Source organism: Alosa sapidissima, chromosome 10 (genome assembly GCF_018492685.1).
Source record: "Alosa sapidissima isolate fAloSap1 chromosome 10, fAloSap1.pri, whole genome shotgun sequence".
Taxonomy (NCBI): Eukaryota; Metazoa; Chordata; class Actinopteri; order Clupeiformes; family Clupeidae; genus Alosa; species Alosa sapidissima.
Window position 1 is genome coordinate 3,952,718 of NC_055966.1, and position 11,308 is coordinate 3,964,025.

General features: G+C 47.9%; 2 long non-coding RNA genes across 2 annotated transcripts; both read right to left on the reverse strand.

The window, feature by feature from the left end:
* Nucleotides 1-505: 505 nt before the first annotated feature.
* On the reverse strand, nucleotides 506-1,031 carry LOC121721151. The gene is made up of 2 exons (XR_006034754.1): nucleotides 698-1,031; nucleotides 506-596 (listed from the first exon to the last, which is right to left on the reverse strand). It is a non-coding gene; the product is annotated as an uncharacterized LOC121721151 (long non-coding RNA).
* Nucleotides 1,032-5,448: 4,417 nt separating this feature from the next.
* On the reverse strand, nucleotides 5,449-5,676 carry LOC121721177. The gene is made up of 2 exons (XR_006034761.1): nucleotides 5,641-5,676; nucleotides 5,449-5,539 (listed from the first exon to the last, which is right to left on the reverse strand). It is a non-coding gene; the product is annotated as an uncharacterized LOC121721177 (long non-coding RNA).
* Nucleotides 5,677-11,308: the final 5,632 nt, after the last annotated feature.

Consider the following 11,308-nt stretch of genomic DNA (forward strand, 5'->3'; position numbering starts at 1 on the left):
ATGGTTTTGTTTTTTTAATTGTCAAGAAACACTTTTCCTGCGGTTTAAACACAATTTGGCTAATACACAGCAAATTATTGTATACTGTTGCACTTTAAGGTGGAGTTAGTGCAAAGTGTGTCTATACCAGTTTATTATGGTGTGATAAATTTGGTGACCTTCGACCAATGTTGTATTTGTCAGATAATGTCGCCATAATTCAAATCTCTCTCATGCCTAGGGCAAAAACATTGTCAGGGCCAGCCCTGCTGTGATTGTAACTACCATATGACAGCACTTTCATCACAGAGGCAGGGCTGTAGACATTGTTTTGCCTACTTCTGTGCTCTGGGGAAAGCAGCACATCACCAACCAGTGGAACATGGACATGGCACAGGTACTCAAATCCCTGTATTGAACACTTAAAGAAACACAAACAGTAATGGAGTAAGTATTAGTGTAGCGGTGCGGCTGCCCGCTACCCCTAAAGTGAATACAGCTGTTTCGAACGGGACTGAGACCGTGGTTCACAAACACCCTTTTATTAGCACGTTAGCACAAACATAGTATTCCAGCGCACACACGAACATGACATTCCAAGGCATTCAGGACGCCGCCTGCAACACAAACATCAATCGCGACGTTACTGAAAGGCCAAAGACAATGAAACACGGTACGAACAGTTCACAAACAGGGACAGAGACTAGGAAACACTCACGCTGCGGCCGCGCTGGCTTCTGGGTGCTGTAGGCTGGGAAAGGACCCGACGTGAAGTCGGGAAGGACTTTGTGCATTGAGGGGTGTGACGTCAGAGAGGTGCAGGGATCAAGTGTGTGGGATAAGAGGGGTGTTTTTGGCTTTCATGTGTTGGGGGAATATTTAAGGCGGATACAGAGGATGTATAATGATGCTAGGCAGTTAAATATGTGAAGAGTATTGTGTTGACTATGTATGGTGATATTTGAACCAGAAATGTATGTTCGTAGAGATAATTGATTTTGGTTATGATGGTGGGTTAGGCCATGCGAAATATATTCTTGGCCAAAACGGGTCTAAAGAAGAGGAGGGTCTGAAGTGAGCTTGAGACAAAACCTGGTCATTGAATAGCGGTACACATCAGTCAATCCTTAAAATAAAACGCATACAACTGCCTTTGCCCAAACATCTGACGCACTGCCTCCAGTTTTTCCACCGCCGTGAGGTTAACCCGACTACAATTGGTGTCAGAAGAAACTGGAGCGCCTCAACAGGGGGCAGTGTGGAAGATGCCACCTAAAGGCAAGCCAGCCAAAGAGATTGATGCCTGTCCTCAGCAGGAGGACGAACAAGTGGGCACCACCAGCACAAGGCCAACAGAGGGGGATGGACCCTCAGGAACCATCGGCCCAGCAGAGGGAGCGGTATTGGAGCTGGCGACCATGATGAAGACGCTGCAGGCCCAAGAAGCGAGGGAAAACCGATGGGACGCTGCAGGCCCAAGAAGCGAGGGAAAACCGATGGGAGAAGGTGGTGCAGACCCAGGATCAGCGCTGGAAGACGATGAACCACCAATTCCAGCTACTCCAAGGCCAAGTGGGAGATATTCAAAGCAGTGAGCCTTCAAGAGCCAACACACCCCAGCCACTTACATTGACGGGAGATTCCAGAGAGACAAGGTTTAAGGATCCTAAGCTCCACCCGCTATTGAAAGAAGACGACATCGAACATTTCCTGGCCACGTTCGAGAGGGTTGCAGCGACCTGCAGGCGGCCGGAGTCCACATGGGCCATACGGCTGGTGCCACTGCTCACCGGGAAGGCTCGCAGTGCATTCGTTGCCATGGATTTGGAGGACACAGATGACTACGCCCTGGTGAAGGAAGCCATTATGAAAAAATACAACATAAGCCCCGAGACTTACCGACAGAAATTCCGCACAGCAGAGATTTTGCCAGGTGAGACACCAAGAGAAGTATATGTCAGACTAAAAGAATATCTCCAGAAGTGGATCAGTCCAGAGAAGCATTCGGTGCAGGATATTACAGAGATGATCATCCTGGAACAGTTCATGGAGATGTTGAGCCCAGATATGGCCATCTGGATCCGGGAGCATGACCCAAAGACGGCAGAGGAGGCAGCCAGGTTGGCAGAAGTGTTCCAGTATGCTCGCCTGGGCATGAGAGGCCCCAGTACAAGCCAGTGGAGTTCAGCCAGAAGTAAGTCTGATTGGGGTGAGTCTCAGGGTAGGCCAACCAGTTATAATAGATGGTCAGACAGTTATAACTGTGACACTAGACAAAATTGTCAGGTAAGGAAAACACAGGGCACAAACATTTGCTATACACCAAGAACACACACACCACATACACAACATGTATCTTACAGCACAGGGCACTCAGTCCAGGTTTTGGTTAATGGAGAATCTGCAAAAGCTCTTGTTGATACCGGCAGCTCACAAACACTGGTCCATCAAAGTCTAGTTGCAGAGGAGGAGTGTAGAGTCCAACCCCCAGTTAAAGTATGCTGCATTCATGGTGATGTGAAGAGTTACCCTACCACTGAAATTTTTCTTACTGTGAGTGGCCAGACCTTCTTCATGTCTGTTGCTATAGCACCCCAGCTGCCTTATGAAGTGGTGTTAGGCCATGATCTACCAATCTTGTGTGATTTAGTACCCCAGGGTGTTAAGCACTGTAATGCAGTCACTAGGGCCCAGAGGGCTAGTGAGATGAGGGCACTTCCTTTTGCTGATGACTTGGTGCTGGATGTGGGGAGTAGACCAGAGCGGAAACATTTGTCAAGACAGGAGAAACGTAGACAGAAAATGGCAGTTGAGGCTGGTCAAGAGAAGCAAGAGGGGCCACCACCAAGCATGGCATTGCAGGTTGACATACCTACAAACATTGTTGAGTTGCAGAGACAGGATAAGACTCTGGAGCTATGGTTTCAGAAGGCAACAAGGGGTGAAGGGGGGTTCAAGCTTAGGAAGGATATCCTGTACCAAGTGAAAGGAGAGTGTGAGAACCTAGTGGTGCCCAGCCCTATCAGAGAGAGCGTAATGACCTTGGCCCATTCTATCCTATGGTCAGGACATCTAGGAAAACACAAAACACTTGCCAGAATAGGGAGCCGGTTAAGTTGGCCCAATATGTACACTGATGTATCCAATTTTGTTCTTACATGTCCAGAATGTCAGCTTACCTCAGGGAGAGCAGTCCCACGTGAACACCTACATCCTCTTCCGGTCATTGACACACCCTTTTCACGTATTGGGATGGATATAGTTGGCCCACTGGAGAGAAGTAAAGAGGGTTACCGCTACATCCTAGTACTGTGTGACTATGCGACTAGATATCCGGAAGCCTTTCCTCTCAAAAACATCAAAGCAAGACAGGTGGCCAATTGCTTAGTGCAGCTTTTTTCACGGGTGGGGGTGCCAAGAGAGGTAGTGACAGATCAGGGCACTAATTTTCTTTCCCTACTGTTGAAGCAAGTGTACAGTCTGTTGGGCATCAAAGGCATCAAGATCACGCCTTATCACCCCCAGACAGACGGGTTAGTGGAACGGTTCAACCGTACCCTCAAAACCATGCTCCGTCATTTTGTCTCGCAGACCGGAAAGGATTGGGACGAGTGGCTGCCGTACCTCTTGTTTGCGTACAGGGAGGTGCCACAGGCCTCCACAGGCTTCTCTCCCTTTGAACTCCTTTATGGTCGGCAAGTGAGAGGGCCGTTAGACCTGTTGAAGGAGCTCTGGGAGGGGCCTAAAGAAGAGAACCGGAATGTGGCACTGTACGTCATCCAGATGAGGAACAGGCTGGAAGAGATGTCGGCGCTGGCGCATCAGAACATGGTGATGGCGCAGAAAAGACAGAAAACCTGGTATGATGGAAAAGCCAGAGAGCGGACTTTTGTGCCTGGCCAGAAGGTGCTGCTTCTACTACCCACAGATGACAACAAACTCCTGGCTAAGTGGCATGGCCCCTATGAAATCACCAGGAGAATGGGAGAGGTCACCTATGAGGTCCATATGCCAGAGCGGGGTAAGAAGAAACAGACTTTCCATGTTAACCTTTTGAAGGCATTTCATTCCAGAGACCAAGTGGAGACGCTCTTTGTCCGGGCAGTTTGAGGGAAGAGATGGAGGTTATGCTATCGCTGGGAGTCGTGAAGCCATCCTCCAGCGACTGGTGCAGCCCAGTGGTGCTGGTGCCGAAGCGAGATGGCACCATCAGATTCTGTGTAGACTACCGGCAAGTTAATGCCCTCAGCAAGGTGGACCCTTACCCCATGCCCCGGATTGATGATCTGCTAGAACGCCTAGGGAAAGCGAGTACATTTTGACGATTGATCTTTCCCGGGGCTATTGGCAAGTGCCACTGAGAGAGCGAGCAAAGGAGATCATGGCTTTCCGGACCCCGTTTGGCCTTTACCACTTTTGGGTAATGCCTGTCGGCCTACAGGGGCGCCAGCGAGTTTTCAGAGGCTCATGGACACCGTACTGGCGGGAGTCAACGAGTTTACGGCAGCATACCTGGATGATGTGGTGATATACAGCAACACCTGGCAAGAACACCTGTACCACCTCAAGCAGGTCTTTGAGCGTATCCAGGGAGCGGGGCTGACCATAAATCCAAAGAAGTGTGCCCTGGGGAAGACAGAAGTCAGCTACCTGGGTTATGTGATTGGCGCGGGGGTGATCCGACCACAGGTGGAGAAAGTGGACTCCATTCGCAGCTGCACACCTCCAACCACAAAAAGGAAGGTGAGATCCTTTTTGGGGCTAGTGGGGTGGTATCGAAGGTTTATTCCTAACTTTTCGGAGAGGTCATCTCCCCTTTCTGATCTCACCAGGGCGGCAGCACCAAACAGAGTGGTCTGGACGGAGCAGTGCGAGTTGGCCTTTCAGGACCTGAAGGGGGCAGTCTGCGGCGACTCGGTCCTGCTGAGCCCCGACTTCGACAGGCCGTTCATTGTCCAGACAGACGCTTCTGGGGTGGGGCTCGGTGCAGTCCTGCTTCAGGAGGTGGATGGGTTCCGGAGGCCTGTGGCATTCATCAGCCGAAAGCTGTTCCCGAGGGAGAGGCGGTACTCGGCTGTGGAGCTGGAGTGTCTGGCGATTAAGTGGGCCCTCGACTCCCTGAGATATTACCTCCTAGGGAGACCGTTCCAGCTGGAGACAGACCACAGAGCGCTTCAGTGGCTAGAGAGGATGCGTGACACTAACTCCAGGGTCACCAGGTGGTACCTGTCTCTCCAACCATACAACTTCACCGTGACATACCGGCCTGGGGCCTCAAACAGAGTGGCGGATTTTCTTTCCCGCATCCCAGAAGAGGGGGGGAAGGAGTGAGCATGGAGCCCGGCTTGGGAGAGCCCTTTTCTTCACGGGGACGTCAGGCGTCTGTACGGGAGGGGGGAAATGTAGTGGTGCGGCTGCCCGCTACCCCTAAAGTGAATACAGCTGTTTCGAACGGGACTGAGACCGTGGTTCACAAACACCCTTTTATTAGCACGTTAGCACAAACATAGTATTCCAGCGCACACACGAACATGACATTCCAAGGCATTCAGGACGCCGCCTGCAACACAAACATCAATCGCGACGTTACTGAAAGGCCAAAGACAATGAAACACGGTACGAACAGTTCACAAACAGGGACAGAGACTAGGAAACACTCACGCTGCGGCCGCGCTGGCTTCCGGGTGCTGTAGGCTGAGGAAAAGGACCCGACGTGAAGTCGGGAAGGACTTTGTGCATTGGGGGGTGTGACGTCAGAGAGGTGCAGGGATCAAGTGTATGGGATAAGAGGGGTGTTTTTGGCTTTCATGTGTTGGGGGAATATTTAAGGCGGATACAGAGGATGTATAATGATGCTAGGCAGTTAAATATGTGAAGAGTATTGTGTTGACTATGTATGGTGATATTTGAACCAGAAATGTATGTTCGTAGAGATAATTGATTTTGGTTATGATGGTGGGTTAGGCCATGCGAAATATATTCTTGGCCAAAACGGGTCTAAAGAAGAGGAGGGTCTGAAGTGAGCTTGAGACAACACCTGGTCATTGAATAGCGCTACACATCAGTCAATCCTTAAAATAAAACGCATACAACTGCCTTTGCCCAAACATCTGACGCACTGCCTCCAGTTTTTCCACCGCTGTGAGGTTAACCCGACTACAATTAGTAATGAGTGAGATACATTTAAGAAGAACAAGAAATGGTGAGATACATTTACATTTACAATTATTAATTTGGCAGATGTGTTCATCCAAAGCGACTTACAGCAATAAAAATTACATTTAAGCTGTTAACAGATTATCACGCTAGTTTAGCCTGGGTTTTCCCATGCTGCCTTACGCGCGCAATTTTATTCATGCTGCTAGGCAGCCTGGATTTTATGGACTTCGTTTTCACCTCAACGAAGGAACCAATCACAGAATGGAGGGAGGGCAGCAAGACGATGACGTCACACACGAGACATTCGTAGCGCCCAATAAACGGCTCTGGGCATTCGTAAAAAAAAACGTTTCAAATACGAGAAAATTAATGTCTAGAGATGAGGTCTGACGTTAGCCAGGCTAACGCAAGTTAGCTATTCTAGCTAACTTTTAACTAAGACTAAGACTACAGTTAATTCTTGATGATATTGTCACACACACAACCCAGTAATATGTAGTCAGCTAACTACAGTAGCCAGTCCAAGCATCAAACAGGTAGGCTAATATTTGTGGTGAAAGTATTTTGAATTAAGCCACAAATTGGCCACGAGTACTAGCCTGGCTCCGCCCTCCTACGTACTTCCGCTCAATTTTAATTTCCCTTCAGTACGTCATCTTTGTCTGCGGTATATTTGCGGGTTTTCTCCCAGCCAACAACGTGGCTATGAACGTTGACAATGAGGTCGTGCAAAGATGAAACCGAAACTTATTGTGATAAACAGAAATAACGCCTGCAAACGTCAAAAAAATGCAGTTGGAAAAATGCAGAAGGTAGACCCACAGGCATTGTTTCCTGACTGTTGATGCTGTTTATTGTCAGTTTGTAAAGTTTAGGCGAAGTAGTAGTAGAAGTAATGTTAGGGATCTCTGATTAATATGATTGGTAAGGCTGGACCAATGATTTTAAAGTTAGTGCCCGTCACGATGCAAGTGTTGCAAACGTTTCCCTATCGAGAACTGCCAGACTCTGTACAAATGAAATGTACGTATGAGAGTCTGGATATTTCCAGGCTACACGAGTACTTTGCTGTGTCCTCTATTGTGGAGAGAGGTATTAAATGAATAGCAATTGCTAGCTTGATAGCAACCCTCATGAGGAAATGACAGAGAAATGTTGGAGAGAAGAAAGACAAAAAAGAGCAAGGTAAAATCACACTGTAATCAAACATTTTATTTTCTCATCAGTTACTTTGGATGACTACAGATAGCACCAAAATGCAGTTCACACAGATACGTCCTCTCAGAGAAACACAACAAATTCTATTGTCCTTCTGTTGCTCAGCCAGTGTCCTAAGAGACAGCACACCCTCTGGGCATGTTATTGTTTCTAAATATTTACTGCATCCTCCACTCCCCTACCCTGCAAAAGAGTTCAGGCTCATACAGTGAAATCACACCAATTTCCAGGAGATGGGCTATTTTCTGCCTTTGAAGCGATTTCCAGTTGCCTGGTTCCCGGCTGCCCTGTTGAGATGGACCCAAAAATACAGCTTGGCATGGCACTCCCAGCGCTGGAGCATATGTGGCTCGGCTTGCCCGCGGTGCCACCCGCCGCGCCACCACCACTCACATCATTGTCTTAAATGCGGAGTTGGCACGCTCGCTGGGCAGCGGCCACATAATACCCTCTCTTCCGCCCAGCATCCAACACACACACACACACACACACACACACACTGCTCTGCTCCGCAGCCTTTGTCGCACAGCTTACACACATCAGGGTGGCCGTGACCTTACCCGCACGCAAAGGTCACTGACAAAGTCTCCTCCTCGTGTGCTACTTTCACAGCAGGAGAGGAAATGGACACGTTATAGCCTCTGCAGGTGTGGGGAGTTGTTGCAGCTCCTCTCTGCTTTCCGAGGGTAAAGCGCATTGTATTGCGTGCAATAAAACAAATCCTCAAACAAGGCTTTGCTCCAGTCGGATGAGCATTGTCTCTGTGAAGACATGGTGATTTGAGACAAATCCAGTTGGAGGGGAGAGCTAATACCGCCAACCAAAACATGCCCTTCCACAGCCATGGTGACATGCCGTGAAGCTGTGAGAAAGATTTAAGCACAGGTGCTGTGATCAGGATTTCAGAGCACAAACTGTGCTGTGGATTAGGGAAGATATGCCACAGGTTTAGACAGCAAAGCATCCAGAAGCATTTTCAACACACATTTCCAGATGAAGGCAGTGCTGTAAAGTTTTGTAATGGATCCAAATAGAGAATACATGTTGAAGATTTAGGCTGTCAACCAGTGGGTGCTCATTATGTAGAGTGAGTCACCTGCCATGCCGGCACCGGCAGATTGGCTCTGATACCACAACAGAGTCGTCATCACAGAGCACCCTGGAACACCCTGAAACATCTGCATCTCTCTCTGCTGCCTCTTCCTCTCACAACACTGTTTCCAGACAAGAGCGTCATCATCAAACAGTGGCTCCCAGCTGTCCCCGGGAAACGGCAGCGTGAAATAACAGAATATCAATGCGTCTGATTGCACAGTCGAGTTTCATCGCGTCGCTAATGACAGGCTCGATCTTTGTTATGAAGGCATGAGGAGTGAAACGCCTGCCTGATCATACAGCGTAATGCACTGTTTGTACCTACTCACCACCCTTCGGAACGCCAGGAGGGCTGACACCGGGAGTGGAGGCATGAGGTGGATGGGCTTAAAATAACTGCATTATGAAAAAGGGAAATTCAAACAGCTCCCCCTGCAAGCCCAGCTAATCTGAGTCTCTTCAGAGGGAGGGTCGCGTCTGGAGGAGCATTGTTCGCCGGGGAGATTGACAAGTGGAAGCCGGCGGAGTAGATCAAAGAGGCAGACTGATGAGGCAGAAGCAGGCTTTTGTGTGGGAAGACGTCTGCAGCGGGGAAAAGTTTCTTTTGTCTGGACTGGAGAACTGTTGCCAAAGCATATTGTCACAAGGACATCAAGATTTACATAGACTAGTTTGCTCTATCAATGTAATGGAGACAGCATGGTGGTGGTTTGGTTTTCTCCAACGGACAGAAGCACAAAAATTGACGAGTTCATGTATGATGGCCACATTCTTACTGAATTTCTATTCTGCTCCATGATGATGGTAGCTAATGAGGGGTAATGAAGTAGCCAGAACCATTGATACTAATGGCACTCAAACAGGAGCCAGTGTTTGCTAGGAAAGGGTTTTGTTACCTTGCCTTATAGAGAGCGTGTACTTGCATAAGCCACAGTTTTGACACTGAATGACAATGTAGGTCTATTGACAGACCCCACTCTCTGAAAACCGCAGGGGCACGTGGAGTCATCGTAAAACTTACAAAGCCCCATTTTGACACATTCTTCACCAAGGGTTCCATTGCACAATGAATTTTTCATCTCAACTGTGCATCTCATCCCCTCCTGTCCCCAGTAGCTGGGTGAATCAGGCGGTTTAAAAAAGTGGGCCCACTGCTATGACAACTACTAAATGCTTTTAATGATGCCTTGTGGTCTTGTTGGGCCTGTAGAGTGAAAATAATAATAATAATAATACACCACTCCAGTGACAACCAGTCTGGAGTCCAATTGAGGAAAAGAAGAAATGCTACAGTATGTGGATGTGCCTGGCTATATCTTGTTAGTCACTGACCTGTTCTTGAATGTATGTAAACTAAACACATGAATGTAAACTAAATACATTGCAATGCTGTTCTGTTTTAAAACACTTTTCATCATTTAACTAGGTCTTTGTTTCAACTAAATGACACTGGCAAAAATAGATGCCTAGAAACAATGTCGAGTGCATTCCTGTTGTGAAACATGTTAGCGCCACTTGAAACAAGTGTTCCACAGTAACATTATGATGTTCTGTCTGTGGGAACCTGGAGAGAATGGCAAACAACAGCAGCAAAGCAGCCCCCCTCAGAAGATAATACTAACACTTGGTGTCACACCGCTCTGCCAAAAGGAACAGGCATTATCTCTCTTGAAGCACAAACTGGAATGGATATCGCTCTGACAGGAGGGTTGGAGATAAAATTATCATATTTCACACTTGTGTCTTCCTCAATCTGGGAAGCATGGAGCAGGTGGTACAACACCTAGGGGAATTAGAGCCTGACACACTACACTAAATCACTGAGCCTCATTTGTCAAACTTTTTGTCTGCTTGGAGTTCTGACTGTAACACATGCTAACGTGTACTCAAGTAAAACGGAGCGATTTTGGATAAACTTGTCCCAGGGTGTAGACAACTCTGCATGGAAACAAATCAAAACTGGTTTATTCCAGCCATCATGAAAGGATGTTATTATAGTTATATACAGCATTTAGTTTCCTATTACAGATTAATTAATACACATATGACTTTAATTTCCTTGCAGAGATTGGCATGTCATTTCTGGTCCGAGGAGATCTCTACAGCATAGAACTGGTGTACGGGAAATGTCATTTTTAGCATAATTTCATCTCAGTCCCAGTTGTATTTGATGTGGAGGTGCTCCTTTTACACGGAGCATTTTTCAAAATGTTTTGACAAATGGACACATGGGATTGCTTTATCGAGTCAAACAAATTTGTCTGTGGTTTTTAAAGCTGTGACAGGCTAAACATACTACCAGTTAAATGGCGATAGGCGACACAAAGGAATTGCTCTGCGATGAAATATGAGAGTTCCCTGCCCACGCCCACTGGATTTCCATATAAACTTCAGCTCAGTTTGACAACTGACATCCATCAGCTGTGCAAGAGTGCAGCACAGACCCAAAGCTGCAATTATTGCTCAGGCCAGTGCACAAAATAATTAGGGAGAAATATGTTATCCTCTGACATCATTTTACCTTATTCTCTTATTAAGCACCATCCATCACCGCCGGACAAGTTTGGCCCCGTTTCATGTGATGAGCAGGAGCCGCGCCACCCGCCATCCGCCCTTCACACCCAGCACAAGACTGGCAGGGCGGTCCGGAGCTGCCACACTCTGCCGCAGGCTAATGGCCGCATCCTAGGCGTTTCACTGGGAAATTACCTTGAGTGGATTAATTAGCTGGATTTGTCTGTGAAAGGGCCTGTGACATCTGGTCTTGTCTCGGTGCAAAGTGTTAATGAGGTCGGATCCAAGAGGTTCTGAGTGCCGAGAGCGGCCGGTGACAGGGGAGACAAAGACGGGCCCGAGT